We start from the raw sequence: 11944 nt of genomic DNA on the forward strand, positions 1-11944 counted from the left end.
TATATTGGTGCCCTTATATTATACACAAGTTGAATGGTGTCCCTGCATAGCTATAATCACCAATCATATCTTATAATAAACATACTGTACATCGTAGGATTATAAGAGCAGGGCTTAATTCTCCTTTTTCAGTGTTTCCTAACTTGTGATAATGTTATGTGGTATATTGTTCTACAATCAGGCATGGACTGTCTATCTGGCACACCCGGCAAATATGTCAGATTGAGTGGATAAAAACATAGAGTGCGGCCTCTCACAGACAGAAGGTAAAGGGGTGAGTAAGGGAAGGAGGGAGAGGACAAAGGAGGGAGTATACATGTATGACTGTATGTACCTGCAATTGAGGTAAAGGAGTGAGGAAGGGAAGGAGGAAGAGGGTAAAGGAGGTAGTATGCATGTATGACTGTATGTACATTAGAGTGAGAGTATATAAGTGTTTGTTCATGAGCATGTATGTATGTATGTGTGTGTCAGCATGAATGTGTATGAATAAGTATCTAAGAATGGATGTGTATGTGAGTAGGACGTGTATGTGTATATGAGCATGGATGTGTAAATGTATGTGAGCATGCATGTGTATAGGTAAATGGGTCAGCATGAATGTGTTGGCAAGACAGTTGGATATTAGTGGGAGGGGGCCCACCTATTATATTTTTTGCCCTGGGCCCACCAGAGCCTTAAATCAGCTCTGGTTGACGGGCAGAATTCAGGGTAACTGCAGAATCTTTAACTGCATAACTCACAAAAGTCCCAGTTTTCATAGGAGGGTCCTGATTTTTGGCCACCGTACATCTGTGCCAAGTAGCTGCCCCACTGTTCTATTTGATGATTGGGTATCATTGGTCGTTTGGGAATATCACCTGATTTTCCCCAGCATTGAAACACATGAATCAGAACATGCTTGTATTTTCATGTATAGTTTTTACAGCATAACTAACATCAACTGGCAGAAAAACAGAACATAATGCATAATTATTCATTATTGTTATTTAGTACATCTAATATAAAAATATTTTAAACTCTAAATACAAATCACATCTCAAAATAAATAATCTTTCAGTTGTGTGCTATACATTGGAGTTTACTCACTTAAAGCTTTAGTAGTCATTTGAGTCATTAATTATTCTGGCATGGCTCAAATTCAACATCATAAGCACTCATATGCTACAACTCATAGAAGCAACTTGAGCAGTTTTTAACAATTGAGTGCCTTTTAACATGATGTGTATGTGTACAACTTTAAATGTTATGTCATGCCAGTTCAATGTTGAGTTAAACCCAAAAATTATTCTCTTTCATTTAATACAGAATAAAAGTAAAATGCATAGATAAAAATCTATACCAAGCCAAATGAAAACATTTTTTATCCCATGGTACAGCATACAGGATGGAAATGATTCTTGATGTGCACAGCTGTAAAATACTATGCATATTTCTGATCTCTCTCTCTGTCTCTGTTTACAAAATGCTGCTCCTGAAGACATGAAGGGGTATATTTACTAAACAGTTAAATTATAGGCTTTGAAATAGATGCCAATTTGCCTTATTTTTTTTGTGCAACTTATTCACAGCTAAAATTAGCACTGCCAAATTTTGAAGGGGAAATGTCGTACTTTATTGCCAAGTTTCCCATTAGCTGGAAAAAATAGCTATTATGTTGTATTTTCTTGGTTATACCAAGATTACCACTGACAGTTCTTCAGTTAATGTGTGTCATATGTAGTCAGAAAAATAGAAAGGGTTGAGTATAATATGCACTACTGCATAAAAAAAATCAAAATAGGCAAGAAACCCACTTATAATCAATGTTTTAATTCCAATATAATACTAAATGAATGTCCTGCTTTGGACACTTATTGGTTGTCTAGTGTTTAGTAAGATAACCAACATTTAACTGCAAAGTTGTTGTTTTTTTGCATTCAAGTTACACTGGTGTGTCAAATCACCATAGGTTATTAATATAAAATAGTTTGAGGTTATAAAGGTCTAAATCATGCACGGCTGACTGTAGGCCTTTTGCAAACTAAAAGAATGATGATAGAATGATATGACTGCCTTGGGATTCATAGGATAATGAAACCTGTAAGAAAGGAGTCTTAGCTTCTAAGAAGTAATTGTTTTTGCCATTTATTTCTAAGTATTAACCACTCTTCAATGAATGATGCCATGATCTTGGGAAAGTTGTTTTGACCATAAATTCTAACTCTATCAAGATTATGTATAAAAAGCAATTCTGGTGTAAACTGTCAAAAACACCTTGCCAACCAATGGAATACTCTTACTAAGTACCCTAATTTTACATTGTTGTACCAACCTTGACTTTTATGCATAACCTTCTATGTTTGGTCTGTGGTTTTTCAAAGTATAATTACATAACATAAAACAACCCAAATTACTGTACATCTATTGAGGTGTATTGAAATTATCAAAAATATTTTCTTCTATTTAGAGGTCAGTATTTTAAAAACATATATTATGTATACATTATACATCTTTTGGAGATGTACTCAAGGTTTACGTTGGCACAATATAACTGTTGCACAACCTTAGGAAGTTCCAAATCGAAACCTAGTGCGCCGGCGCGGCGATGGCCGTCCTGAGGTCCTGCTCTCGGTTGGGCGCCCCGCCCGTGGCACGCAGACTCGGGAGATAGACTCTCGGGCTTGCGTGCCATGGGGAGGGGCGTCCGATACGTGGGGCAGTGAATCGTGGGGCGGAGGCGCAGCACCGGCGCCAATTAAGGTTTCGGCGCTAAACTTCTGAGGGGAGGGGTATAAATATCAGTACAGGACAAGGAAATAGCAGCGACCCCTTGAAAAAGGAGAACCGAAACGGCGTTGGGGAAGTGGTTGGCAATATGGGTAAGGAGCACATTGCTCGTAGCTATTATCCTGATTTTTTGGACTTGCTCAAATATTTATTATAAATGTCTATAAGTGCCTTATATATTTACTAACTCCATAGTGAGGATTTTGAACCATGTAAAATTTATTATGATTATAGAATAGATAGGTGCACTCTATATAGAGCAAAAAATATAATTGTACTTGAATGATTCAGCACTTTATAATCCATATGATGGTTTACATGCACTCAAGACACTTTATATATACATAGCCATATTGCCTCCATATTCTCTGATTACTTTCCTATTATAACCTCTGTTGTCTATATAATGAAATGTTTTTTATGAATTGAATATTTGTAAAATAAATAATATATTTTATATAAGGGCTTGTGTGCAACTCCCCTTTTTTTCTGTCAGGTGTACAAGTTTACAGGAGTTTCCCAGTTTTGAGGATGAGATCCTTTATACATGCCACAATATCTATAACATTATGTTATTTGTGAAAAGTGTAGTTGGATTCTTTTGTGTTATACTCTATCAAGATTATGTATAAAAAGCAATTCTGGTGTAAACTGTCAAAAACACCTTGCCAACCAATGGAATACTCTTACTAACTACCCTAATTTTACATTGTTGTACCAACCTTGACTTTTATGCATAACCTTCTATGTTTGGTCTGTGGTTTTTCAAAGTATAATTACATAACATAAAACAACCCAAATTACTGTACATCTATTGAGGTGTATTGAAATTATCAAAAATATTTTCTTCTATTTAGAGGTCAGTATTTTAAAAACATATATTATGTATACATTATGTATACATTTATATTAATAATGTATACATAATATATGTATACATAATGTATACATATATTATGTATACATTATTAATATAAATGGTTTCAAACTCAGCTGCTAACGATGTATTTTGGTCAATCTGGTTTATATGCTGATATAATCATCACTAAATTACACATTAATTGAAGCTGTAGCCGATATGTCTTTTTACACCTCAATAGGTTGTATTTTGTTTCTTCAAATTCCAATTTTAAATTAGAGCTATACTTTATATTTTATATTCTGCACCAGTTTATATACTACAAGATAAATTGTTGACAGTAAATATTGAAATTATTTTATTTAAATGTATTCCAATATATTCATTTACCATACTATAAGAAACAGGTAATCTGTAATACACAAGTTTTGTCAGCATAAGTTATTTTAATAGACCTATCACAAATGAATGCTAGGCCATCTGTTCACTTTTCTAATTACAAATGCAAAAACAGTGTTGTTTCAAACTGCATCATAAACCAACAGAAGTTATTTAAATGCATGGATATATTTCATACTCAATGCAGAATGCATCTGTTCTATATGCTTTCCCCCTGAAGCTCCAAAAGTATCTTTTTATTTATTTTTTTAATAAATCTGGAGATTTTTCATACCTATTCATGTAGGGAGAATGCAGTTTTAGAACACCTGATGAGAATGTGTATGGGCTATTAAACCACGTTGAACATAAGGTTAGATCATTTCTGATTTGATTGATTTTATATCAAGAACTAACTTGGTTGGAGGAGGAAGATGGCTACAGAAGGAGATAATACATTGAAAATCAACTGTAGTGGGTAAGAATTAGTCTTGGTGTTTATTGCGGTAATATGCATAGCTGCATAAAATCTCCAACTCAAGGTTTAGACTACTGGTGTTAAAACTAGACTTGTGCATTCGTCTTCGGGCGAACATGAAAACGAACACGAAGAGTGCGTTTTCGTGTTCGTTCCGAAGACATGAAGAAGAGAAGACAGTGCCGGTAAAACGTAGGCGAAGACGAAGACTCACACACGAAGAATCTTCGCCTTCATCTACTATTCTCCCCGGTCCCTTCCCCATCTAACTTACCTTATCTTCACAGCATCGCGGGAGTTGACTGAAGTGGAAATCCGCAGGTTCGTCGTCAGGGGTTACAGGGCAGTGTGAGTGAGCCTACTGGTCACCTGCAGGGTCTTCCTCTGGCATCAAACAATTGGTTGATGCCAGAGGAAGACCCTGCAGGTGACCAATAGGGCTCACTCGCACGGCCTTTTTAACTCCTGATTTCCGCTCCCGTTAACCCCTGCGATGCTGCGCTGGATAACGGGAGCAGAAATCCGTAGGGTAAAGGGCTGTGCAAGCGACCAATAGGCTCACTCGCACGGCCCCTTACCACTAGTTGCTAGGCAGAAAAAAAAAAATCAACCTGGGACCCTGCTGCAACAGTTAAAAGTGGTCTCCCCGCTGTGTCAGTTAAATGTCAGTGCCAGCGACCAACAAAGTCGCCGGTACGGACATTTAACTTAGCATAAATAACTTACTATGACTTCGGACACAATGCTGCCCTCTGTTGGTTTTACTCTAAGTAGTATATGCTTGAAATCCAAAGTTATTATGCTACTCAGTGTAAAACCAACAGAGGGCAGCATTCTGTCCGAAGATATATTAGCCATATGTGGCAGTGTGTTCATTTTCATTTATTAATTATTTAAATAAAATATATCCCCATGATCCGCTGGTCTCCCCGCTGCAACAGTTAAATGTCCGCACTCGCGGACATTAATTCTGTCGAACTTGCAAACTCTTTTTTTCTATTTATTTTGGGGGTTTTTTGTATTAAACCATTACACGAAAGGATCATGGGAATATATTTTATTTGAATAAATGCAAATGAGCTCACTGCCACAGATGGCTAATATATGTTCGGACAGAATGCTGCCCTCTGTTGGTTTTACATTAAGTTGCATAATAACTTTGGATTTCTTTCAAGCATATGGAACAGTGCTACTTAATGTAAAACCAACAGAGGGCAGCATTCTGTCCGAACATATATTAGCCAATACGCGGAATACGAAGATTTTTTTTTTGACGAAGACGAGCACGAAGACGAACACGAAAAGCCCCCTGGTGCCCAAGTCTAGTTAAAACCCGGTCCTTCGTACCCCCTTGGGTCAATTACATCCCACCACCTCAGCCAGCCCTTATAAATTGCTTGACCAATCAACAAAACTCAAAAGGATTTGGGAAAAGTGACAGATTAACACTAATGTGTAAAAGAGGCTTTTGTCTAGTTAACATTAACAAACCTCAGATAAACAGGGTGTTTTGCTTTTGATAAGAGAATATATTCCTGATTGTTAGCACACGTGCATTACAAGATTGCTTTATGCTATAGCAGTACCTTAAGTGTAATAAATTGGGCCAATTAACTGCTGACTGCCTGTACATTATATACCATTGCTCAATTTCTTGCACACTTCCTTCGTCAAATCAAATCTTTATCATATAAATTTTGCATAACCTTCATCGATCAATGTTTCATTAAACTACCCAACAAATGTTAAAATATAGAGGGGGGTTATATCCAGCAACAATATGAGAAAACTATTACGATACTGTATTCTGGGACAGCAAAGATCTATTGGGTGGGTTTTTCTGCTTTGGATTACTTGGGTATATACTCCAATTTTTTTATTGAAAGTGCTCTAACTTTCTGTTTGTTTGAGCCCGTTGGGAGTATTGTATGTAATATGCCCTTGAATGCTATGAATTGTGTGCTTTCTAAGGTTATAGTAAGAAATTTGTCATGTTCACCAATATACGGTACTTATTCTACATATGATGGTTGTGACATCTCAAGGATTGCTTCCAATCCTTTATTGTGTGCCCAAATACCCTTTGTCCAATTCCTTTTTAAATTCGGTATTAAATATTTTTGGAATACAAAACATTTAATATGCATTAGCTAATATGTTATCTTAAAACAGTTTTTTCATTAGTTGACTAGATTTGGGTTAATGGATCTTGATGTAGTCCCTGTATTAAAATAGGAACAGACAGAAACATAGATCAGTAACATTTTAAAACAACTTTAATATTTTAATAAAAACTTCTCTAGAAAATGCACTGTCAAAGAGGTTTAATGAGGTTCAGTAGCTGCAGCATCCATAGCTTCTCCTTTTCTGGCTTTCTCAGCATTGTAAATCCGCCTACTTTTCATTTTAAAGTCAAATTTTAGAGGGGAGGAAATGTCATTCACATCACAATTTATTAATCCAAAATAATTGGTCCAGTATAAATATCGCGTTATTACTTTCCAATACTTTCTAAACCCTTAATCTATACAGGACAAGCATAACATACATCACTTAAAATTCAAAGTGCCCCATAAATAGTAGACTTGTGCTTTTAGATCCGTAGAAAGTAAATTTGCTGGTTTTATTTACATCGTAGGAATGTCCGACAATGGCCAAAAACGATTCAGACAAATTTATTTCGGTTTGTTTTTGACCCATTCGTTTTCAGGCAATGAATTTTTTTTTGGCTGAAAATTCGGGGGAGCTTTTCTCAATTCGGAAATTAAATTTGTTGTCCAGTGCCCACATTCACTCTCATTCACTCTCTCACTCTGTCACTGACTCTCACACTCTCATTCTCGTTCACTCTCTCTCTCACGGTCTAAAAATGCATCTCACTTCTGCATCATCTTCTTCTATCTTCTCTCTTGCCTCTTCTCCATTCTATCTTAAATGTTTAATCTTGAAAGAAAGAGGATACCTCTTTCCTTGTCCGCATCTCCGCGGACCAAATCCGTCAATTTCCGCCAAAATGGCAGTGCTGCGGTAAAGTCCTCCCCGATCCTCCAATCAAGGAAGAGGACGTCACCAAAAGCGCCACCTGAGGGCAATTTGGCAGCGCTTGAATGTTGTAGGAGGTCTGGCCTAGTTTTCGAGACTTCGTACGATTCTTCAAATTTACCGACATTGGGTAAATTGCCAATTCGTACAAATCCGAATGCACTAGCCTAATAGAAATGCTTCTTTTTCAGTGGGGACCTAACTGCATTATTCTTGGATGGTGTAGTACTTCGGCACACCCTCTTCCTTTTATCTTCAAAGGACATATAAAATCCTGCACAGATACATTAGTGAGAAATTGTGAGAGAGAGTGAGGGTATGAGAGCGTGAATGAGGGTGAGTGATAACAAATAATGAATAATAAATAGATCAAATAAAAATCTAAAGTATTTAGAGCAATAGCTGCTAAAAAATAATCATTACAAAAAGTAACACAATTCAAAATCCATGTTAAGGTTTAAGGATTAAAGTGGCCGTATTGAAAATTATTTTGCACATACCAGGTTTGTTCATTATCACCCCTCTAATTGGGCCTCAATTTCTAAATTCCTATAAAGTTCAGCTTTATAGCTATTGGTCCCTTTGAATTTTAAGTGATTCAAATTATGTTTGCCCACCACAGATTTAATTCAAATAGAATGTTAATTTATGCAACCTCAATGCAAGTAGCCAAGATCAGCTGCAAACTTTGTTTCTAACTTACATGTACTCCCATTTTAGTGACGAGCCCTCATCATATAAAGATCCAAATGAAAAGGATCAGGGCTGGTAAATCAAACGACGAGTTGAGACAAGTACTGATATTAAGTTTCTTTCGATTAGAATACGCGCATCAGTAGTGACATTACTCTTTTTGATATAATTTAGATTTAAATTAGAGGTTTTTTTTAATGTAGATGCATGTCTATTGCTTGTGATTCCGTGATAGAGCTGTGATAGATTGTGGCGCAAACTAGATGCATCCTTGGAGATAAGAAACTAGTTCTTTAAAATGTAAAATTAGGATTGATTTTCTGGTTAAAAAATATGCTGGCCATTAGTTGGTAGCATCAAGGCAAAATCAGAAAATAATCAGGCCTTTTTTGGTCATATTGATTAAATAACCACATTTTTAATGATTTAATCAAGAAAAGATGAGGATATTGCTAACTTAAATTAAAATTCAAAAGTCTGGCCTTTGAATGTATATAGTTTAACCATTATGTGGCAGAGAAACGAACAGATTGCAAATTTTATAATCCCGAATAAGATATATAGCTCATTTAAAAACATGCAGTATAAGGACAAATGTATTGCAACACCTGGCCATTACACCCACAGGGACTTTTATGACATTACATTCTAAATACATAGACATTAATATGTAGTTGGTCCCCCCTTCGCAGCTATAACAGCTTCCACTCTTCTGGGAAGGCTGTCCACAAATTTTGGGGTGTTTCTGTGGGAATCGTTCATCCAGTAGAGTATTTGTGAGGTCAGGCACTGATGTTGGACGAGAAGGCCTGGCTCGCAATCTCCATTTCAGATGCTTATATGCAGAGCCGGCCTTAGGAGTTGTGGCGCCCTGTGCGGACTACTCCTCTGGCGCCCCCCCACTATCCCTTCAAACTACACCCCCCCCGCTTACCTTGTTGCCGGAGTCCTGCGGTGAGAGCGGGAGGCATCCGTCTTCTCGGTCTGCCGTGGTGCCGGCATTTCATGTTGAGCGCCGGACAACATGAGATGCCGGCACCGCGACGGAGTCACGGAGAGTAAGGGGCGCCGAGCGGTTGCTGAGAACTTCACGAGCAACCGCTCGGCGCCCCTGCCCGGGACTTAGATTAAAGCATCGGGGTTTTTTTTTAAACTTTATTTAACATGAATGATGTTAAATAAAGTTTTTAAAAAAACAAACAAAAAAACCCGAAGTTTAAAGTTAAGTCCCGGGCAGGCGCCCCTGCTACCATGGCGCCCTGTGCGGTCGCACACCCCTAAGGCCGGCCCTGCTTATATGGATGATTTGAGCATAGTCATGCTGTCCTTTATGGTTTCTGTACTTCAAGAACTAAAACACATCATGTGCAAGCATAGTCCAATACCTAATTCAAACTCTCCTCAGTCTGTAACCGCTACTGACAAGTTAAAATGGTGTCAGCAGACTTAAATGCTGCTTGGTCAGAGTGAAAAGTGAGGAAAAACTCCTACAGGTTGTTGGACTCAACAATCATAGCCATAACCATCAATGAGATCATCTCCCTTGATTTTTTTGGATGATTATCATTCATTTATATGTTCCCTCCTACACAGTATCTTCCCACTTTATCTCATCAAAGAGTACCAAAGCCAAGCAGAATTTCATTGATTTTGGGGGCCCTCTTCATCAGATATTCATATGAACGCAGAAAATTTGTAAATTTTGTTAAAGCACAGTATAATTCCGAGTAGTAGAAATAATTTATTTTTCTACTACTATTTGAAACAATCTTAAAGTGACAATGCCAAATATAAAGTTTTCATACTGTATTAATGTACCAATTTCATTTAAAGATTTTTACACTTAAATTCTTCTTAAAATAATGAGAGAAATATTACTTTACTGGGTAATCTCATTTGAGAACAAGCAGGAGAAAAGTAAAGTGGCCATGAATTCATGGTGCGGGGGGGGGAATGGATAATTCATTCTGATGTTTTTAATCTGCTCAGTGGAGCAAGTACAAATTCAAATACACAAATCTTGCTTTTGAAATGTTTCATATAAATTTGACACAAAAGATTTAAGAAAATATCTAATACATTATTTGCAAGAAATGAAAACAATCTGGGAAGAATATCAGTATAAGTAACATATTGCTTATGCAACCTTTTGTGGTGAGTAGAATTTTTTTTATATATTAAAATGACTCCTGACAATACTGAAAGCAGTCTATTTTAAATTTATACATTTTTTGTACAAGGCTAAATGATTCTCTGCAGGTTAGGTCAATTGCTTCACTGTTTATTTTATATTTGTGTTTACTTTCTATAAATTCTATGCCAATAAAAATTATAAAATAACTTAAAAATACAGTTATACGTCATAACTCATACAGCATTGTAACCAGGGTTGATCATTTAAATGCCATGTGTAATTAAATGGGCTATGCAATAAAAATTAATTCTGTCAATGAATGCTGACAATGCCCAACATAGGATTTAATTGACCCTATTCCTTAAAAGTTGAGTTGACTAATGTGTATCTATAATTACTATATATGTTTTTTTTTATAAATCTTTACAGTTTTGGAATTGCAGTTGAGCTCATGTGAATTTATCTTCAACTCATATTTACAACTCCCAAGCAACCATCTAAATTATTGAAAGTCCTTTTTTAACTGACATCCCCTATGAGGGGCCTGAGGCCTTTTACTTGATTCAATTCTAAACACCTTTGCCAGACGGGGTTTCTGATCATTATTTGCCTAACGTGCCACTCCTTTTACTGGCTTCCCATACCCTTAATAATTGCATTTAAATCTGACCCTTACCTATAGAGCTCCTATCTCCAAATAGTATTCTAATAGCCATCCTTATTTTGCGCACAATTTGCTTCTCTCCTCAACGATTATCACTTCAAACTAGCATATCCATGATTTTGCCCATGATTTTGCCCATTACATAATTTTCACACACTCTGGTTTATTCTAACTTGAAATGCTCACTATAAATACACCTGTTAAGAGGTGCATACAATCTATCCTCCTAATACTAACCACCTGCTTTCTAAAAACAAAGAAACAAAAACATGGGTTCTTGAGCTCTCCAAGCTATTTGAATATCCCAATAGATGTTCTGCTTCTTGGGTGTAGCCTTATCGCATACATCTGCCAAAACACACTATATAAGCTTTCAATATACAGTATAAAGCGTTTTAAATTTAGATAAAATTTAGAAAAATTGAATGAAGTAGAACTATATAGGAAAATGGATAATGCAAAAATGATATTTTGATGACCCACATGATCAACTGCTTAAAGGCAACAGATCTGCCATTTATGATTTAGTACAGATTAATAAGTGTATTCAAGAGTCCTTTATGACATTTTGAAATTGAGAAATCTCTAAGAGTACAGGAAGAGCTTGGTTCTCTTCTCTATTACACATATAGTAATTTGAAATGCCAGACTATTATCTTCAAGGACAGGTCCTTAAGGACCATCTCAAGCAGTCTCAAACAATTTCCCTTAGTGAAATAATATATTCTGTTTTCAAATCTTCTTGCTTTAAGACTTCAGTTTATCTTTTCTAATTCTTCAACACTAAAGATGTTATAATTGAAGTTTAAAAAATGGATGGTTAATATTCTTTGTAAATGCAGTATGAGAATTAAAATGGTATTCTTACAAGTTACAAGTAAACCTTACAGGTAGAGCTGGGGGAAATATTCACAATTACTTCAGTAG

The sequence above is a fragment of the Sceloporus occidentalis genome, unplaced genomic scaffold (genome assembly GCF_023333645.1).
Source record: "Sceloporus occidentalis isolate IW3139 unplaced genomic scaffold, rSceOcc1.0.p SCAF_15, whole genome shotgun sequence".
Lineage (NCBI taxonomy): Eukaryota > Metazoa > Chordata > Lepidosauria > Squamata > Phrynosomatidae > Sceloporus > Sceloporus occidentalis.